Raw genomic sequence first — 14127 nt, forward strand, 5'->3', positions numbered from 1 at the left:
AGCCTGCTGGATAGTAAAGACAGTGTAGACGAAAGGGCTGAGAGGTGGAGTGAGAGCTTTGATAGCATTGTTTGAATCTCTACTTTCCATCACGCCTGAAGCTACCTGCACTCTGGGACTTCTCAGTATATTTCCTTAAAGCAGTTTGAGTTTAGTTTTGATCATTTGTACTCCAAAATATTCCTGAAAAACGCTCCCTAACATTTTATGCTCTTTCTTTCTACCAAAACTCAGAAGCTCTTTGCATGAGTGTCATTGGAAATCCACTGACCCAAATGCCATAGGCTGAACTTAAGCCATTATCCTTAACACATTCAATTCCATATAAGAAATTCTTCCCTGAAATCAATCAGGGACCAACTTTAGGACCAGCTTAGGGTCATCCTGGCTGTGAAGAGAACAGCCTGACTTTATTAATTTGTTCTGATGAGGAACTTCCTGCTGAACTAATTTGGACCTAGATGGGCAATTTAGTTAACTCCATGAGCTTCTGTTTCTACATCTGTAAGATGAGGGATAGAAGTACCAGTATTGCAGGATTATTCAATTTTGTTCAGTTCAGTTCAATCTCTTTCCAAACAGCTCAGGTCGACACAGCTCATCCAGTTCCACTCCCATGCAGGAAGGCCTCAAGTGACTTAAACTGTACTTAGACAATGTCCTTCCTCACCTAATCATGGCTCAGGCTGGGCCAATCACGCTCCCTTTCCAAGGAACTGGGCACTGTGTTGCAGGAGCTCTACTCTAGGGAAACCAGGATGCATCCGTGTGAGAGGCCCAGTGAATGCAGCAAAGGTGTAGAGAAAAGCAGAGAGAGACGTGTAAGGACAGGGTCCCACACCTGTGAGGCCCAGGAGATCTCCCACTTTGGGACTCAGGAGGTATCTCAATATATGTCCACTAAAGAGCCCTTTCAGCCTCTAGCTAGCTGGAGAGGTTTCTTTCTTTTCTTTTCTTTTTTTTTTTTTTGAGATGGAGTCTCGCTTTGTCGCCCAGGCTGGAGTGCAGTGGCACGATCTCGGCTCACTGCGAGCTCCGTCTCCCGGGTTCATGCCATTCTCCCGCCTCAGCCTCCCAAGTAGCTGGGACTGCAGGCGCCCGCCACCACGCCCGGCTAATGTTTTGTATTTTTAGTAGAGATGGGGTTTCACCGTGTTAGCCAGGATGGTCTCATCTCCTGACCTCGTGATCCGCCCGCCTCGGCCTCCCAAAGTGCTGGGATTACAGGCATGAGCCACCGCGCACGGCAGAGAGGTTTCTTTTTATTACTCCTAAAAAGCAGCAGCCAATCCTTGAGGATAGTTCTTAGCTGAAAATCACTTCCTGTTTCCATGTGATCCTGTGGAAGCCCCAGTCCACTCCTCTGTGAAAAGGGCTATCAAAGTTGCTTCACCTCAGAGGATTAGAGCTCAGTTGGGATAATGGATGTGGAAAGGAATCTTAAACTTGGAAGACAATAATTTCCCGTAGGAACAGTTGCAATTTATTGGACCCGCTTACTCTTCTTTTGAGCTTTTGTACCGACAGGCGAGCATCACACGCCTCTCCTCATGATCTCTACACAGATCTTACATCTTGAGGTTACTCACAAGGAGCCAGCTCAGGAGACTGAGCCGGGTGTAGGATAACGAACGGTTCAAAGAGGTCCTTTTCTGATGCCGAATGTCCTTGCTACTAGCCTGAAATTCCATAATTACAGGTTGATTTCCTTATGACTTGAAAACACACTTGAATTAAAATGCAGACTAGGCAAAGAGTCCTTAGATTCGACACCAAAATCATGACCCACAAAAGGAAAGATGATATATTAGCCTGCTTAGGCTGCCATAACAAAATACCATAGACTAGGTGGCTTAAGCAACAGCAACGTATTTTCTCACAGTTCTGTAGGCTGGAAGTCCAAGATCAAGGTCTGATAGGGTTCAGTTTCTGGTGAGGGCTGCCTTCCTGGCTGGTAGACAGCTGCTTTCTCACAGTGTCCTTGTGTGTGAGAGAGAGAGCTCTAGTCTGTATTTTTTTTTTCTATTGATTTTTTTCTTAAATAAAATCAATTTTAACATCCATTATAAAAACTTTAAATCTACAATAGGGTCAAAATAAAATGTATAAAACCTCCTTTGCATGCCCCTCATTTAGTTCTACTCCACGGAATTAATGATTGTTAATATTTTCTTGTTTATCCTTTCGGAACTCCATTTATTGGTGAGAATGGTGTCATATAAAATGTCTTAGCCAGGTGTGATGGCTCATGCTTGGATTCACAGCATTTCTGGAAGCCAAGGTGGGAAGATCGCTTGAGGGCAGGAGTTCGAGACCAGCCTTGGCAATACAGAGAGACCCCATCTCATATGTGTTTTCTTACGCTTTCTCTTGGACATTTATTTGTTATATTTCTTCCTCTGTTTACAAAACCTTTGACATATCTGTTTGTGTGTCATGCCAAATTCAAATGAGAGTGATAGACTCTCTTGTATTGTGGGGCACCTGTTTAACTTAAACTTTGCCCAGAGATTGTCCATCAGGTATTTGCTGACTAATCTCTTCTTGGCATACTGTTTCTGTTTCTCATTTCCATTTTCCTCTTTTTTTCCTGTTCATCTTCCAGCTCCTTTTCATTTTCCTCTTCTTTTTCTCACTTTCTCTTTCCGCCTGGTTCTCCTCCTCCTTCTCTCCATTTCTGCTTTCCCTTTTGTTCATCTTCACTGCAATTTCCATTCGATTGTTCTGGATTTTGATCCCAAGGCATAGCTCGTTGTTTCTGTATAAAAAGATTTGAATTATCAGGGGCTTCTGAAGTATCAGGATCTCTCTCCATATTGAAAAAGTTTCTTCTCCCACTTCCTGGACACTGTCCTTTCCTGAGCTTCCTCAAAGTCAATGGCTGCTCTTTCAAAGCTTTCTTTGTTGCTCCTCTTTCCCCTGTCTCTCTTCTTCTTGTAAGAGCACCAACCCTATGGAATTAAGGCCCTACCCTTATGACCTCATTTAACCTTTATCACCTCCCCTCAGGCCGAAACAGAGTCACACTGAGTCTCATTGGGAGTTAGAGCTTCAACATAGGAATTTTTGAAGGACACAATTCAGTTCATAGCAGATTGATATATTTGACCTTACCTAAATTTAAAACTTCTGCTCTGCAAAAGACCTGTAAGGAGGATGAAAATACATGCTATAGACTGGGAGAAAATATTTGCAACCTATATATCTAACAGAGAACTTGTATCTAGAATATATGAATCTCACAAAACTCAGCAGTAAAAGAAATTCCAATTAAAATATGGGCAAAAGTTCTGAACAAAATTTTAGCCAATTGAATCTAACAATGTATAAATCCCGTGACCACATGGCATTTATTCCACATATGTACAGCTAGCTCAATACTTGCTAGTCAATGTGATTCACCATATCAACAGGCCAAAGAAGAAAAATATGATCATATCCATTGACATAGAAAAACATTTGACAACTTCAACACCCATCAATGATTAAAGGCGCTCAGTACATTAGGAATAAAGGGGAACTTGCTTGATCTCATAAAGATCATCTGCAAAAACCTAAAGCTAACATTATACTCAATGGTGAAAGATTGAATGCTCTCCTTCTAAGATGGGAACAAGATAAGGATGCCTGCTCTCACCACTCTTATTCAACAATGTACTGGAAGTTTTAGTCATTGCAATAAGGGGAAAAAAAAGAAATAAAAGTCATTTAGAGTAAAAAAGGAGAAGATAGAAGTGTCTTTATTTGCAGACAATATGATTGAAATCCCAAGGAATCTGCAAAACAAAACAAAACAAAAACCTCATAGGACTAATAATTGAGTTCAGTAAGATCACAGGATATGAGATCAACACACAAACATCAGTTGCGTTTCTATATACTGACAATGAACAAGTGGAAACCAAAATTAAAAATGCAACACAATTAATAATTGCCCAAAGAAAGGGAAATAGTTATCAAACAAATCAAACAAAACATACACAGCATCCTTACGCTGAAATTACAAAGTGCTGATGAAAGAAACCAAAGAAGACCTAAATACTTAGGGAGACGCCAGCTGTAGTGGCTCATGCCTGTAATCCCTGCACTTTGGGAGGCTAAGGCAGGAGGATCGCTTGAGCTTAGCAGTTTGAAACCAGCCTGGGCAACATAGAGAGACCTTTTCTCTACTAAAAATATATTTTTAAAAAATTAGCTAGTCATGGTGGCATGTGCTTATAGTCCCAGCTACTCGGGAGGGTGAGGTGGCAGGATTGCTTGAGCCTGGGAGGTCAAAGCTGCAGTGAGTCATGATCGTGCCACTGCAGCCTGGACAACAGAATGAGACCCTGTCTCAGAAAAAGAGAAGAAATTGATAAATTGAATCTTATCAAAATTAAAAGCTTTTCTTGTAAAAGCTTATGTTAAGAGGACAAAAAGACAAGCTACAGATTGGGAAAAATTATTTGAAAATCACATATTAGACAAAGGACTTGTATCTAGAATACATAACAATTCTCAAAACTCAACAATCCAATTAAAAAATGGGAAAAAGACGTGTAACAGACATTTCACTGAAGAGGATGTGCAGATGGGAAACAAGCCTGTGAAAAGATATTCAACATCATTTGCCATTAGAAAAATACCAATTAAAAGTACAACGAGATAGCATCACACACCTACCAGAATGGGTAAAATAAAATATAGTGATAACACCAAATGCTGCTGAGGATGCAGAAAAATCAGACCACTTATACACTGCTGGTGGAAATGAAAAATAGTACAGCCATTCTGAAAAATAGTTTGTCAGTTTTTTGGTTTTTGTTTCGTTTTGGCTTGGTGTTTTTGAGACAGATTCTCACTCTGTCCCCCAGACTGGAGTGCAGTGCCACCATCATGGCTCACTGCAACCTCAACCTCCTGGGCTCAAGCAATCCTCCTGCCTCAGCCCCCCACGTAGCTGGGACTACAGGTGTGTGTTACCATGCCCAGCTAATTTTTGTATTTTGTTTGGGTCGGGACAGGATTTTGCCATGTTGCCCAGGATGGTCTTGAACTCCTGGGCTCAAGTGATCTGCCCGTCTCAGCCTCCCAAAGTGCTGGGATTACAGGCATGAGCCACCATGCCTGGTTATCAGTTTCTTTTAAAACTAAAAATGGACTTATCTAGCAATTACACTCTTGGGCCTTTATCCCAGAGAAATTTTCATTTCAAAATCTTGTGTTTTTACAAAAATTTATACACAATGTTCATAGCAACTTAATTTGTTATAGCCAGAAAAGCTGGAGACAATCAAAATGCCTTTTAATAATCTATTACACTGTGCTATGTCCATACCATGAAATACCATTCATCAATAAAAGGGAGAAGCTACTGATACATGCAGCAAGTCGGATGGATCTCAGTGGAGTTATGCTGAGTGAAAAGAGCCAATCTCAAAAAGTTACCTATCATACGATTCTGTGTATACAATATTTTTGAAATAATAAAATTGCAGAGCTGGAGAACAGATTTGCGGCTGTCAGGGGTTTGGCAAGATGAGAGGGGAGGAGGAGACCATGGCTAAAACAGGATAGCATAAGGGATCCTTGTATTCTATATTCTGACTGTGGTGGTGGTCATACGAACTCACATTGCATAGAACTAAGTATACACACACACACACACACACACACACACACATACACAGCTGCATGCATGTAAAAGTGGTGAAATTCGAAGGTCAATGTACTGCATCAATGCCAGTTTCCTAATTCTGCTATTATACTATAGTAATGCAAGATGTTACCACTGGGGAAACCGGGTGAAGGGTGTGTTGCTTCTTTTTTTCTTTTCTTTTTTCTTTTTTTTTTGAGATAGAGTCTCGCTCGCTCACCCAGGCTGGAGTGCAGTGGCGTGATTTTGGCTCACTGCAACCTTCCCCTCCCGGGTTCAAGTGATTCTCCTGCCTCAGCCTCCTGAGTAGCTGGGATTACAGGTGCGCACCACCACATCTGGCTAATTTTTGTATTTTTAGTAGAAATGGGGTTTCACCATGTTGGCTAGGGTGGTCTCCAGCCCCCGACCTCATGATCCACCTGCCTTGGCCTCCGAAGTGCTGGGATTACAGGCGTGAACCACGGTGCCCGTCCGTGTTGCTTCTTATCACTGCATGTGGATCCACAATCATCTCAAAAATAAAAAGTTTTTTTTTAAATGTGGTTACCCCCAGAAAAAAAAATTGCATATAAGTGTACAGATTCCTTTCCACATCCATTATCCCAACTGCTTCCATTCCTGGGAGGTCAAGCAGTCTTGTTAGCCCATTTTGCAAGAGAAACCTAGGACCAAAATGGTTAATATGGCCAAGGAAAGATCATATTCTTGGTCCTGTGACTGGCTGTCTTCAATAGCTGTAGATAGAGCATGTTATCTCTATTTTACCTGTGAGAAAACTGAGTCTCAGAAATAGAACATGTCCCGGTTTATATACCTAGAGTATGAAACGGAGGTCTTTTGGTTGTAAACTATAGAAACTAAACCCAAGCTGGATTAAGGCAAAAAGGTGGCATTGGCTCAGGTAATGGAAAGTTTATGGGTTTCAGGCACAGCTTGACCCAAGTACTAAAACCATGTAACTGGGATTCCACCTCTCAATTTTAGCCCTGCTTTCTTTCACATTGTTTCTATTCCTAGGCAGGCTTTCCCCAAACAATGGCAAAGGTATTTTACATTCCACCAACTTAGCAAACCATAAAAAGAGTCCCTCTTCCAATACCTCCAGAAAGGTCCTAAATTGATTCTGACTTTTCTGGCTTGAGTCACATACCCAGGAAAACATACAATTGTAAGTGGCCTGATCCTGGTCACGTGCCCACCCTTGACCTGAATTATCTGGACCAAGAGTAGGGAGGACTGGTTCTACAAGGGAGGCTGAGCACACAGAAAACACACCTGCATGGGCTCCCACGAGAACCCACAGGTAAATCGGAGGGCATCCCACAAAAAGCCTGGATAGACAGCAGCTCTGAATAGTAGCTCAGCTTTCCTTTGATGTTGGCCACCTGTCCTGCCAACTGCTCCCTCAACACTCAACTCTTGCCACTTTGGCAGGAGCCAACGGGCCCCCTCTAAGTTGCACAGCAATCTAAGCATGGTACCAGGGGCTGGAATTCGAAGCTGCTCTAAGAAACCAGCCAGCATTTCTTTCCTGAAGACACCATAGACCCATCTGCTTCACAGAGTAATGAGAAGACACGTGCGTTAATAAAGGCGAACATTTGCAACTTGCCTACTAGAGACAGCTGAAAGTAAACACTGAGTGGGGATGCTCCCTTATTGTTATCTACACCTTGCCAGGCCACTTAGGAGGATGCCAAGAGCCCGCAGTATTTCATCTCCAGCTCCAACTTCATCAGAACCAAGTCCTCATCACTCTATAGTCTTGCCAGCTGAGTGGGCAGTGCCAGCCCCTGCCGTGGGAGGGGGTGTCCAGTGCATGGTGCCCCTGTTCCAAGGGGCACCCTCCAGAGCTGCTGTCCCTGCAGAGCTAGTGAGGGTAGCTCTGTTTCTGCTGAGGGCCTACTGGGGACCCCATCCCCTTTCCTCGGTGCTTTCGTCTGTTCCCAGAAGCACCATTCATCAGTCGTCCTCACTTTAATCTCCTTCTCCAGTTGACATTTAAAATTAATGAGGAATTTGTTTTTATCCAACTCTCTCGTTAGGGCAGTGAGCCTATTTCTCCCTCTCAAATGAATCTTCTAGGTAAAATTATGAAAAAATATGTTTTTCTCTCCTACCCTGGCCCTACTTTTAATGTTTTTGGCAGCTCTGAACAGAGCCACTGTATAAAAAATCAGACACTTTATTGCTCAGTAATTAGCCCAAACTAGCCCAGGCAGACAGTTTGCGGGTAGAGAGAAGAAGAGATGGATGAGGAAAGGGTGCCCAGGGATGCAGTAGGTGCTTGTGTGTAATGAGCTTTTGAACAATTTCCTTTGCTGGATTTCTGTGGGCAAAAGGTGTCCCTGAGTAGGCTGTGCCAAGTTATTTCCTGAAGATGTGAGCACTAAAAAGTATTTGTTTCCTCAATCTCATGGTGTTACGGTCTGAATGTGTGTGCCCTCCCCCGCAAATTCCTGTGTGGAAATCCTCACCCCCAGGGTGATGGTGTTTGGAGGTGGGGCTTTGGGAGGCAATTAGGTCATGAGGATGGAGCCCTCATGAATGGGATTAGTGCCCTTAGCAAAGAGACTGCAGAGCACTCTCTTGCTCTCTTTGCATCATGTAAAGGCACAAAGAAGCTGTGGCTGGATGCGGTGGTTCACACCTGTAATCCCAGCACTTTGAGAGGCCGAGATGGGCAGATCACCTGAGGTCGGGAGTTCAAGACCAGCCTGGCCAACATGGTGAAACCTCGTCTCTACTAAAAATACAAAAATTAGCTGGGCATGGTGGCATGTGCCTGTAATCCCAGCTACTCTGGAGGCTGAGGCAGGAGAATCGCTTGAACCCAGGAGGCAGAGGTTGCAATGAGCTGAGCTGGTGCCACTGCACTCCAGCCTGGGTGACAGAGCAAGACTCCCTCTCAAATAAAATTAAAAAAAAAAAAGGGGGGCCAGGCACGGTGGCTCACCCCTGTAATCCCAGCACTTTGGGAGGCCAAGGTGGGTGGATCACCTGAGGTTGGGAGTTCGAGATCAGCCTGACCAACATGGTGAAACTCTGTCTCTACTAAAAATACAAAATTAGCCGGGCGTCGTGGCGCATCTCTGTAATCCCAGCTACTCAGGAGGCTGAGGCAGGAGAATTGCTCGAACCTGGGAGGCGAAGGTTGCGGTGAGCCGAGATCGCACCATTGCACTCCAGCCAGGGCAACAAGAGCAAAACTCCCTCTCAAAAAAAAAAAAAAAAAAAAAAAACCAGACAGAGAGAGAGAAGCTGTCAGTTTGCAACCCAGAAGAGGGCCCCCACCAGAACCCAACCATCTGCCACCCTGATCTTGGACACCCAGCCTCCAGAACTGTGAGGAATAAATTTCTGTTGTTTATAAGCCACTGTGGTACTCTGTTATAGCAACCCAAACTAAGATACATGATTTGAAATGACAGGTATGACTGCTTCCTGGTGTCTGTGCGAGGGGAGATCTCACCACAGGCAGGCAGGAGGGCGCTGGTGCAGGTCCCTGGACCTGCAGTCTGGGCTTGTGTGGAGCCCTGCCCGTAGCATGCTCATAGCACCCAGCTCACAGACTGAAATGTTCTCTTTGTGGATCTCCCTCCCACAAGAGAACGTGGTTTCCGTGAAGAAAGGGACTGCATCTTTCTTTGTAATGTGAGCCTTGTACTGTGCTTAGCACATAGCAGGTGCTCAGAAAGATGTGTTGAACTGAGCTGATGTAGGGTGAATACAGACACAGATCACACATGAAGCCAGGTGAGCCTTGGCCCAGGCATGCCCTCTGGGAGAGGCGGGGGATAAATGAGAGGATGCTGCCCCCTCTTTTTCTATCAAGAAAGGCTTCCTGGAGCAGATGCAGCTTGCCTCCGTTTGGGAGCGCTCTGGACACTTCTGTCCTTCTGCTGGACCACCACAGGACACCAAGCAGGCTTCCCTGTCCTCTGTCCTCCCTCCCATCTTCTTTTGTGCTAAGTCCTCCAGTCGTCAAGGCCTGGTGTTCTATTGGTGACCACTCTCTCTGCTGGTTAAAAAGCCCATTCTCAAAAGGACTGTTCAGCGTGGCTGACCTTCACTCAGCAGGGTCTGTGACTCCCAGGTGTGAAGCCACTGGCGGAGTATCCAGGGGCTGAGGGCTGATGCGTTTCTCCTCATCCACCTCACTCTGACCCCGGATGCCAGTTAACCCAGGAGAGGTCCCTGAACACAACCCCGATGCAAGCAAAGGTAAGTTCATAAGTTCTCAATGCCTAAGGGATAGAACGTGGCAAATCTGGACTCAGAGCCTAAACCAAGCAGAAAAGTAACAGTAACAATTCTGAGGCTGGGAAGACCAGCTTGGGAAAGTTGCAAGCGCTGAAGCATTTTCAATTCTTAAAATGCACCAGCACCCCACTGCCCCACCCTGAGCAGAGGAAAAGACAATCAATTCTTCCATGGCAAAAACGAAATAAAGTGCTCAGCTGGTTAACACTGCTGTTGCAGGAAGAAGCAAGCCCTCTGAGAGGGGGTTGCCAGAAAAACACAGGATGCCCAGTTAAATGTGGATTGTAGATAAACAAGAAAACAATCTTTAGTATAAGTATGTCCCCTGAAATACTGGGGACATACTTATACTAAAAATTATTGCTTACTTAGCTGAAATTCAAATATAATTGGGCCTCCTCTACTTTGCCTGGCAACCCTGCTCTGACAGGTAGAGGCCACTGCTGAATCTCTGCTGTGTGTTCTGTTCACAGGTGGTGGACAATACGGAGGAGGATGAAGAGGCATGGTCCACCACAACAGGTTGCCCAGAGAGGCTGTAGAGAGTTTAAAAGGAAGGAGTGAGAGGGATCACCAGACCATGAAGTAGGTACAAAGGTATTCCTGTCCAAAATACCAAAGACTTGGGAACAGCATAAATGTTTCACATCAGGAAAATGGTTTGAAGTGATGGTATGTTTACATGATGGAATATCAGGCAGACACTAGATAGCATGTTTGGGAGGAAACTTCAACAACTTTGAAAACAAAATGCCCACCTTCTCTGTCTCTGAAGGGCCCTGAGCTCCCTGGACCCACACAGTTGGACGATGAGGGCTTTTATCCTGTAGTTAACTCCTGAAGATGAATCCAGGCCTTTAAAGTTGGCCCCTGCAGGTTCACATCTCAGTTCTGTGGCTTCCTAGCTGTGCCATCTTCGAAAAGTTATCTTTCTGTGCCTCAATTGTCCCATCTCTAAATGGGGCCAATATGGGCCAATCTCATAGGGTTCCTGTGAGGATCAGGATGTGATAAACACTCAGGACAATGCCCGGGACATGGTAATAGCTTGGTAAGCATCAGCTCGGTGTCCATTAGCTGTGATTTCTCCCATTTCCCACAAGAAGGCTGAAGGACAAAACCGTGGAGAAAGTACAAGCATACCTGGGAGATACCGAGGGTTCAGATCCAGACCACCATAATCAAGTGAGTCACACAAGTTTCTGTTTCCCAGTTACGTTAAACATATGAAAGTTATGTTTACACTATACTGTGGTTTATTGAGTATGCAATAGCATTGTGTCTAGAAAACCAGTCTAAATTACTTAACTTTAAAAGATACTTTATTGCTAAAAAATGCTAATGATCATCTGAGCCTTCAGCCAGTCATAATCTTTTGGCTTGTGGAGGGTCTTCCCTCAATGTTGATGGCTGCTGATTGATCAGGGTGGTGGCTGATGAATTTGTGGGCCACTGTGGCAATTTCTTAACATAAAACAACAATGAACTTTGCTGTATCAATTGGCTCTTCCTGTTACAAAAAATTTATCTGTAGCTTGTGATGCTGTTTGAGAGCATTGTATCCACAGAATAACTTTTTTTCAAAATTGGGCTCAATACTCTCAAACTCTGCTGCTGCCTTAGTAATTAATTTAGGAATATTCTGAATACTTTGTTGAGTAGATTCTATCTCAAGAAAGCACTTTCTTTGTTCAATAAGAAGCTACTACTCAGTCGTTCAAGTTTTATCAAGAGGTTGCAGCAATTCAGTCACATCTTCAGACTCCATTTCTAATTCTAGTTCTCTAGTGTTCTCTTGCTGTTCCTACCATACCTGCAGTTATTTCCTCCACTGAAGTCTTGAACCCCTCAAAGTCATCTATTGTTTCAAACTCTTATTAATATTGTGGGTTTGTTTGTTTGTTTATTTGTTTGTTTTTTGAGATGACAAGGTCTCTCTCTGTTGCCCAGGCTGGTCTCAAACTCCTGGGCTCAAGCAATCCTCTCACCTCAGTCTCCCAGAGTGTTAGGATCCACCGTGCCTGGCCAATGTTGATATTTTCACCTCCTCTCATGAATCACAAATGTTCTTAATGGTATCCAGAGTGATGAATGTTTTCCAAATTTTCAATTTACTTTGCCCAGATCCATCAGAGGAATCATTATTTATGGCAACTATAGCCTTATGAAATGAATTTATTAAATAAGATTTCGAAGTCGAAATTACTCCTTGATCTTATGAGTTGCAAAATGGATGTTGTGTTAGCAGACATGAAAACAACTTTAATCTCCTTTGACATCTCCATTGGAGCTCTTGGGGAACCAGGTCTATTGTCAATAAGCTGTAATGTGAAAAGAATCTCTTTTTCTAAGCAGTAAGTCTTAACAGTGGACTCAAAAAATTCAGTAAACCATGCTGTAAACAGATGTGCTGTCAGCCAGGCTTTGTTATTCCACTTATAAAACATTGAGTAGAGTTCACATAATTCTTTTCTTTTTTTCTTTTTCTTTTTTATAGCAGAAAGTAAAGGCTAAGAGTTAACATAATTCTTAAGGCCCCTAGCATTTTTGGAATGGTAAATGTGCATTGACTTCAACTTAAAGTCACCAGCTGCATTAGCTTCTAACAAGAGAGTCATCCTGTCCTTTGAAGCTTTGAAGCCAGGCATTGACTTCTTTCTAGCTCTGAAAGACGTAGACAATGTCTTATTCCAACAGAAGGCCATTTCATCTACATCGAAAATCTGTTGTTGAGTGTAAACACCTTCATCAATATCTCAGTTTGATCTTCTGGATAACTTGCTACAGCTTTTACATCAGCACTTGCTGTTTCTGTACTTTTCTGTTAGAGAGAAAGCTTATTTCCTTAAACCTCATGAACCGACCTCTGCTAGCTTTCAACTTTTCTCCTGCAGCTTCCTCATCTCTCTCAGCCTTCATAGAACTGAAGAGAGTTAGGGCCTTGCCCTGGATTAGGCTTCAGCTTAAGGGAATATTGTGGCTGGTTTGATCCTTTATCCAGATCATTCATGCTTTCTCCATATCAGCAATAATGCTAATAATAAGGTTTCACTTTTCTTTTTTAATCTTCATGTGTTCTTTGGAGTGGTACTTTTCATTTTCTTCAAGAACTTATCTTTTGCACTCTCGACTGACTGTTTGGTGCAAGAGGCATAGCTTTCAGCCTGTCTTGGCTTTCAATATGCCTTCCTCATTAAACTTAAAAATTTCTAGCTTTTAATTTAAAGTGAGAGACATGCGACCCTTTCTTTAACTCAAACATTTAGAGGTCATCGTAGGGTTATTAACTAGCCTAATTTCAATATCATTGTGACTCAGGGAATAGGGAGGGACAAGAAGAGGGAGAGAGATGGGAGAAGAGCCAGTTAGTGGAGATTTTTCTTTTCTCTTTCTACCACGATGGCACAAACTCTTGTTAGGTTACTTTTCCAGCCCTAATCTACCAGGTTGGGAGCTGTGCAGGGCTGGGCTTTAAGGAGGTGGAATAGAGAGCTTTTCAATGCAGTGTGGTGGAAGGTCACTGGCTATGTCTTCTAGCCCCAAACACCACACATCACCCACCTTCCAGACACCTGCCAATTTCAACACCTGAAAGGTGATAATTTCTGATTTATTTCACAGGGTCTTGAAAGATGGGTCCTTTGTTGAACCACAAGTGGCCCAACTGGGGCTAACTGGCAGCTGGGTTGTGTATGGCACTTAGGTAAGAGTAGGGGAGTAGAAGTACCCAGAGGTTCATACGATAGGTATGTTAGTCTTAGGTTTTAAGAAACTGAGCTGTACTGTGGTTGCTTAAGTAAGCTGTGTTTATTATAAGGGCAGCTCTGGAGTAAGGGATGGAATATAGATGACATGCACAAGCTTCAAAGGGACCGCAGAAATATTTTTACAGCCAGGCCTCATGGGAATAGGAAAGTGGTCCAGGAAGGGTGGCCTTAGGGTGATCACCACCTCAGCAGCAGGAGCCCTCTGATGCCCTTAGCCTTTACCTTTACTCAGCTCTTAAGGGTCTGTCTTCCATTGTCCCTACTGAAGCAGGAAATTTTCCCTGACCCCTTCATGGGTGGGAACCGGAGTGTGGGCACTGGAGCTAGCCAGCTGCTTTGGTGCCAATGGGGGCAAACTCCACTCACTTGAACCCATTGTACTCAACCCCTCATGGGAGGTAGCATGCAGGTGAGTGGGTGTGGGAGCCAGGGTGATTGCTTTTGGGCACCAGCAGAAGC

General features: G+C 43.7%; 1 pseudogene; it reads right to left on the reverse strand.

Moving 5' to 3' along the window:
* Positions 1-2176: 2176 nt before the first annotated feature.
* On the reverse strand, positions 2177-7459 carry LOC100610923 (NANOG neighbor homeobox-like; annotated as a pseudogene).
* Positions 7460-14127: the final 6668 nt, after the last annotated feature.

The sequence above is a fragment of the Pan troglodytes genome, chromosome 12, assembly GCF_028858775.2.
Source record: "Pan troglodytes isolate AG18354 chromosome 12, NHGRI_mPanTro3-v2.0_pri, whole genome shotgun sequence".
NCBI classification, from domain to species: Eukaryota; Metazoa; Chordata; class Mammalia; order Primates; family Hominidae; genus Pan; species Pan troglodytes.